Source organism: Brachyhypopomus gauderio, unplaced genomic scaffold (genome assembly GCF_052324685.1).
Source record: "Brachyhypopomus gauderio isolate BG-103 unplaced genomic scaffold, BGAUD_0.2 sc86, whole genome shotgun sequence".
Taxonomy (NCBI): Eukaryota; Metazoa; Chordata; class Actinopteri; order Gymnotiformes; family Hypopomidae; genus Brachyhypopomus; species Brachyhypopomus gauderio.
The window spans coordinates 514244-520950 of NW_027506907.1; the positions used below are offsets into that span (position 1 = coordinate 514244).

The following is a 6707-nucleotide window of genomic DNA, read 5'->3' on the forward strand; positions in this document are numbered from 1 at the left end:
CAAACTCTAGACTGAAATCACAAACGAAATAGCAAATGCAGTAAACAGAAAATGCTTTCCTCCTCGTGTGTGTGTGTGTGTGTGTGTGTGTGTGTGTGTGTGTGTGTGTGTTCCACTCTTTTACAATATGACATTTGTATATGTCATGGACCTAACTTGAAGCTGGACACACACTACACCTGACCCATCACACCAAGGGCTGGACACACACTACCCCTGACCCATCACACCAAGGGCTGGACACACACTACCCCTGACCCATCACACCAAGGGCTGGACACACACTACCCCTGACCCATCACACCAAGGGCTGGACACACACTACCCCTGACCCATCACACCAAGGGCTGGACACACACTACCCCTGACCCATCACACCAAGGGCTGGACACACACTACCCTTGACCCATCAATAAATCTCAAAAATCATTCAGAGGGAGTGGAGCAGTCGTTAATCATTGTATTCTTAGAACCAGCAACCAGTCTGTTGATGAACCATCAATGGTGTGTTATTATAACAGCTCTGCATAAACACACCTGCTTAGCTTCTGATCTATAACAGTTTTGTGATTTGTGGTGTGACAGCAGTTAGCAGTGATCGAGTCTGTGCTCACTTGCTGAAAATGATACAGCCAATCACAATGATTCGAAAATGAGCTGACTGGACAGAATATTGATTTTAGGTCCATTTAATGTTTGTGATATAATTTGGCAACCTAGCTCCCCACATCTCTGATAGGTGTGAATCAAACAACGAGGGTCAAGACTACAACAAAAATAAAAGACCAGACAAATTCAGAAACCCGTCAGCTTCAGAGAAAAAAGAGTCTTTGGCACCACACGTGTCTTCATGCTGTTGTTTAACAAATCTGGTCAAACCCTAATGATTACAGTGAAAGGGATGTGACTTATGAGAATTATGCAGTTGTATGAGATTTATGGGAATTCATCCATAGTCATCGTAAAATGTTCTGTTTTCTCTACGTCACAAGATTTTAAAATTTACATGTCATTTCTAAAATTAATATGTTTTGTTTGCATTACAGTCAGCATGTACAATCTTTAAAAAAATATGGCTGGCTTTTTAGAATTTAGAATTTTACACTGTACATGCTTGATTCTCCAGTACATTTCAGAATGTTCCCAGTGTTCCCACTAATCCCACTGTTCCCACTGCTCCCATTACTTCCACTCCTCCCACTGCTCCCACTGTTCCCACCCCTCCCAGTGTTCCCAGTGTTCCCACTAATCCCACTGCTCCCACTGTTCCCACCCCTCCCAGTGTTCCCAGTGTTCCCACTAATCCCACTGCTCCCACTGTTCCCACCCCTCCCAGTGTTCCCACTGTTCCCACTGCTCCCATTACTTCCACTCCTCCCAGTGTTCCCACTGCTCCCAGTGTTCCCACTAATCCCAGTGTTCCCACTTCTCCCAGTGTTCCCACTAATCCCAGTGTTCCCACTAATCCCAGTGTTCCCAGTGTTCCCACTCCTCCCAGTGCTCCCAGTGTTCCCACTAATCCCACTGCTCCCATTACTTCCACTCCTCCCAGTGTTCCCAGTGTTCCCACTGCTAATTGGAAAATACCAGAGCCTCCAGAAGCCTAAGTATGAGGTCTCCACAACCTGACGGAGGTGTTCTGCTGGAGCCTGGAGTATCTGAGGAGGTCTCTGAGGAGGTCTCTGAGGAGGTCTCTGAGGAGGTCTCTGAGGAGGTCTCTGAGGAGGTCTCTGAAGCCGGGGCTGGCAGCCAGCGCACCACGGCATGAAGCCAAGATCCTGGACTTCCACATCAGTCTGTACAGACGTGCTTCCTCAACTAATTCCGATAATGGCATAGTGCATAAGACAAGCGTGAGTCAGTGCTCATTAATATCATTCAGAATAAATTAATGTCTCTGCACTTCCACTCACAGCTTCAGGCTTTGGCTTTGTCGGCCAGATTTGAGCGTAGTCTGAAATCTCTGGATGTTCAACTCAGAAGCCAGAAAACTCACCTCACCTTCTGTTCCCTGTCCCCCGCTGGTCAGACACAGCAGGGAAAGAGCAGTGGACAGACAGAGCGAGTCATCGTCTAAAAGGAGAAGGGCTTTCGTGGCAGGATGTAAAACCCAGAGGCTCTTCACTACAGCTGGGCTGCGTAGTCTCTTCACCCCCCACCCCCCAAACCTCCAGACCCTGGAGGAATGCTGATGTGTACTGACAGCAACGACTGCCTTTTATCCCTTCTATACACTGACTCACACACACACACACACACACACACACACACACACACACACACACACACACTCCAGGGTGGCCCTGTAGCACTAAGAACTGACTTCACCACACAGACCCCACAGTAAAGACCGCCGGCCTGAATCAGCCCGACTGGACTCTAAGTACTCGTATGTGGGCAGCTGGACTTATGTTAACACTGGGGGGTCAATTCAACATTGAGATTATCATTGGGTGACCCAACACAGCATCTAAAAGGAGCAGTCATGACATCTCCTTGGAGAGAAGAGCTAAGAGTTGAAGGTGCCATCATAACAACATAACAAGCCACACTAGAACAATCACGTAAAACGCCATAAAAACCACATTTTCTAACAATATGACAGAAGAATCACATTAGAAGACACTGTGACAACTCACATGTAACAATGCATTAGAAAATCATACCTGAATATTCTGTGGTAGCGCCAGAAGACTGAAAATTCACTGCAACAACTCTGACCAAAAGAATATCACGAGAAAACAATAGAAAACCTCATTAAATCTAGTAGCCTTTATTTCAAATACACTGACCTCTATGTCAACACCTAAACCTGGAACCACCTGTACAAGTGTGTTTTTAGAATTTGCTACATGATAATGTAAAAATTATTGGGATGTGGTGCTAGTGTATGACCTAAAAAGGAATTGAAAAATAAACTTCAGTGTCTGCTGTCTGGTGTCTTTGGATGAAGGCAGATCCATATTCAAATGTGCTGTGTTATTACTCTAATCTCTGACCCGAAACTGTTAGTGAACTTCTCACACGTACATCCCCTGTGTTTGTTTGTTTGTTTATTAAAGACATTAAGCACTATCATTGTGCTTAGAAAAGATAGGTCAAGTTGTACACAAACACCCACAACTTCCTCCACTTTTAAACACATGCGCGCACGCACGCACACACACACACGCACACACACACACACACACACACACACACACACACACACACACAAGCACAACACACACACACACAAGCACACGCACACACACGGCTGGCATTTAGAGTAAACGTTTGGTGAGCTGTAGTGAAGTGTGGCCACAGACCATTCTGGGGAAATTCTATAAAGAAAGTGGTCTTGGATGTAGGCTGAAGGATTTGATTGGCTCAACATCTAAAAAAATGTGAGAGACAGTGGTTTGATCTGTTAATACATGAGAAACCTGAGGTAATGTGGTAACAGTCCTTGAGAAAATCAGGCAGTAAAGAAAAACAGTTCCTTGAAATGGACAGCTTGGCTTGTCGGGGTACGACAACACTTTTCTAAATTTCTCTAGCCCTACATAGGCAGGGGTATTCCCCGGAGCATTGCATTCTCATGGCGCCAGCCTGTGGCATGGCACTGCTTAACCCTAGCTCCTAACCTTAACACCCAACACCTAACCCTGGTCTTAAAGACCACTTCTACCAGCTTTAGTCATGCATAAGATTTGACAGTGCAGTGCAGTGTGTGTGTGTGTGTACACATGTGCTTGTGAACGTGACATAGAGACCTTGATAAGTGGCTAAAAGCAGTGATTAGACACTTGTGGCAATGTGACTAGTGAGAACCACTGCAAACATATGAATTACCTCCTCCTGAACATTTTGTATTAACTCTAGAGAATAAACCATTCTTAATATATAGCTTCTTAATATCTAGTAGCCTCTGTACTTATGGGCTGGCACTGCAATGCACTGTAACTCAGCATATAGAAAGGACTAGATGTTTGACGAATGTGTGTTAATATTATAAAAATGTATATACTTAAGAAAAGCTTGTGAAACTAGGCGGTTATTTGGATGGCAGTGCTGTTTGTCTAGTTCTTCTGCGTGTGAACTCTGGTTTATGCCTTCTGTTGGGTTCTAGGAATGATGGTTGTTCCAAACCTGCTCTTTGTTTTTGTAGAAAGTAAAGCACACATTCAACAATAAAACAGCAGGGTAGTTTACTGCAGAATGTATTCTGAGATAAATTGCAATAAGTTAAAGCAGTTATTATAACCAATTAAACACATCAAAGAAGTGAGAGAGATCAAACGTTTGTGGCCTGCCTTTCATATCCTGAGGGTTAAGCTTTCATATCCTGAGGGTTAAGCTTTCATATCCTGAGGGTTAAGCATTCATCTGTCCCTATCAGTCAAGGCATCCCAGTGTTGTAAATACTGATCTTCTTCTCACTGGCTGTGTTTATTACCTTTACTAATAATGTTGTCAAATCCATGCCAACATAAAAGTGAGATGAGAAAAAGACAAACCCAGCAGAGCTGAGATGTGGACAGAGGGACACTTAGACAGAGCTGAGACATGGAGAGACAGAAGGACACTGAGACAGAGCTGAGACATGGAGAGACAGAGGGACACTGAGACAGAGCTGAGACATGGAGAGACAGAAAGACACTGAGAGAGCTGAGACATGGAGAGACAGAGGGACACTGAGGCAGAGCTGAGACAAGGAGAGACAGAAGGACAGTGAGACAGAGCCGAGACATGGAGAGACAGAGGGACACTGAGACAGAGCTGAGACACAGAGAGACAGAAAGACACTGAGACAGAGCTGAGACACAGAGAGACAGAAGGACATTGAGACAGAGCTGAGACATGGAGAGACAGGGACACTGAGGCAGAGCTGAGACAAGGAGAGACAGAAGGACAGTGAGACAGAGCCGAGACATGGAGAGACAGAGGGACACTGAGACACAGCTGAGACACAGAGAGACAGAAAGACACTGAGACAGAGCTGAGACACAGAGAGACAGAAGGACATTGAGACAGAGCTGAGACATGGAGAGACAGAGGGACACTGAGACAGAGCTGAGACATAGAGAGACAGAAGGACACTGAGACAGAGCTGAGACATGGAGACACAGAGGGACACTGAGACAGAGCTGAGACATGAAGGGACAGAAGGACACTGAGACAGAGCTGAGACATGGAGAGACAGAGGGACACTGAGACAGAGCTGAGACATGGAGAGACAGAAGGACACTGAGACAGAGCTGAGACACGGAGAGACAGAAGGACACTGAGACAGAGCTGAGACATGGAGAGACAGAAGGACACTGAGAGAGAGCTGAGACACGGAGAGACAGAAGGACACTGAGACAGAGCTGAGACACGAAGAGACAGAAGGACACTCATTGTAACGCTGAAGGCACTTTGCACACCGAAGGCACTTTGCGTCGAAGGCCCAAAACCATAATCATGGTCATTTAAATGGTTCAGGGTCATAAAACCGGATATTTCAGAAAGAGACAAATGATTAATATGTACCACAGGGCGAGACATATCCAACACAAAGAAATACAAGCTAGTAAAGGTAACAACTACATTCACAACAGGGTTGCGGCCAAGACCTGAGAACCAGAAGTATAAATATACAGATCTAAACCAGACACAGGTGTATGCAATAAGGAGAGCCAGAGTTACAAATGATAAGTCATGACAACTGAAATGAAAACACAAGCACATGGAGGACGAAATCCAAGACCTGATAGACATGTGGGGGTGGGGCCGCACGTGACACTGAGACAGAGCTGAGACATGGAGAGACAGAGGGACACTGAGACAGAGCTGAGACATGGAGAGACAGAGGGACACTGTTAAATTATACCTGTGCTCTATGCAAGACCTCCCAAGTGGAGTAACACAAAATTCCATGTGTCTGGGTGTGTACATGGATGTGTGTATGTGTGTGTGTGTGTGTGTGTGAACACACACACTAGGAGAGACAGAGGGGAGAGAGAAATCTGAGTTTAAAGGCTTCTCAGTCACTTGAAGGTTACACACACTGCACTTCATTGTGGGTCCAAGCCCGTGTATATAATCCTCTGAAGGACACATTCTTGAAAACAAGGTGGGACCCTCTGAACCACCAAAACATGTAATCTGTCAAATTTAGATACACACCCAGCAGGAGAGTGTGTGTTAAAGAAAAGGTGTGTGAGTCTGTGTGTGTTCATCACTTTCTCTGTTGCTGAAGTGTCATTAGTGCTTATTCAGCAAATGTGTGGGGTGTGTGTTTGAGATGTCTAACACAATTATTATGAAGGTATATCATTATCATCCCCCCCACACACACACACAGTTCAGTGTGTGCCGCTCAAACTGACTCAAATTCAGACTTTATTATTTCATTTTAGGATTCATCTGTCCCTATCAGCAACGACCAAAGGGATATGCCAACCCCAAGAAAGTAACCAATACTCTGATTTTAAGCACACAGGTAGAGAGATGGGGGATTAGACTCAGGGACAGAGAGCTCTGGGCATGAGGCTGGGTGTGTGAAGTAGAGGAGATGCCTATTATAACACGAGGTATGTGCAGATTATGACGTCTGTGTGGGGTTGTATTGTTGTCAGTAAAAGTGTGAGGTGGGTGTTGATGATCATGTGTGTGAGGGCTGTTCTGTTGTCAGTAAGAGTGTGTCATCTTCTAATCCTGCACTCAACATTATGATGACCTCA

The 6707-nt window shown here is 45.2% G+C and overlaps 1 long non-coding RNA gene across 2 annotated transcripts in view; it reads left to right on the forward strand.

The window, feature by feature from the left end:
- LOC143493444 (uncharacterized) overlaps positions 1-3235 on the forward strand; it is a 36985-nt gene extending 33750 nt beyond the window's left edge. The window contains exons 6-7 of one of the 2 annotated variants that reach the window (XR_013125430.1): positions 1229-1853; positions 2030-3234. This is a non-coding gene — a long non-coding RNA (uncharacterized LOC143493444). Of the gene's footprint in view, positions 1-1228 lie in introns of both variants that reach the window. The other variant, XR_013125429.1, reaches the window with a different exon arrangement.
- Positions 3236-6707: the final 3472 nt, after the last annotated feature.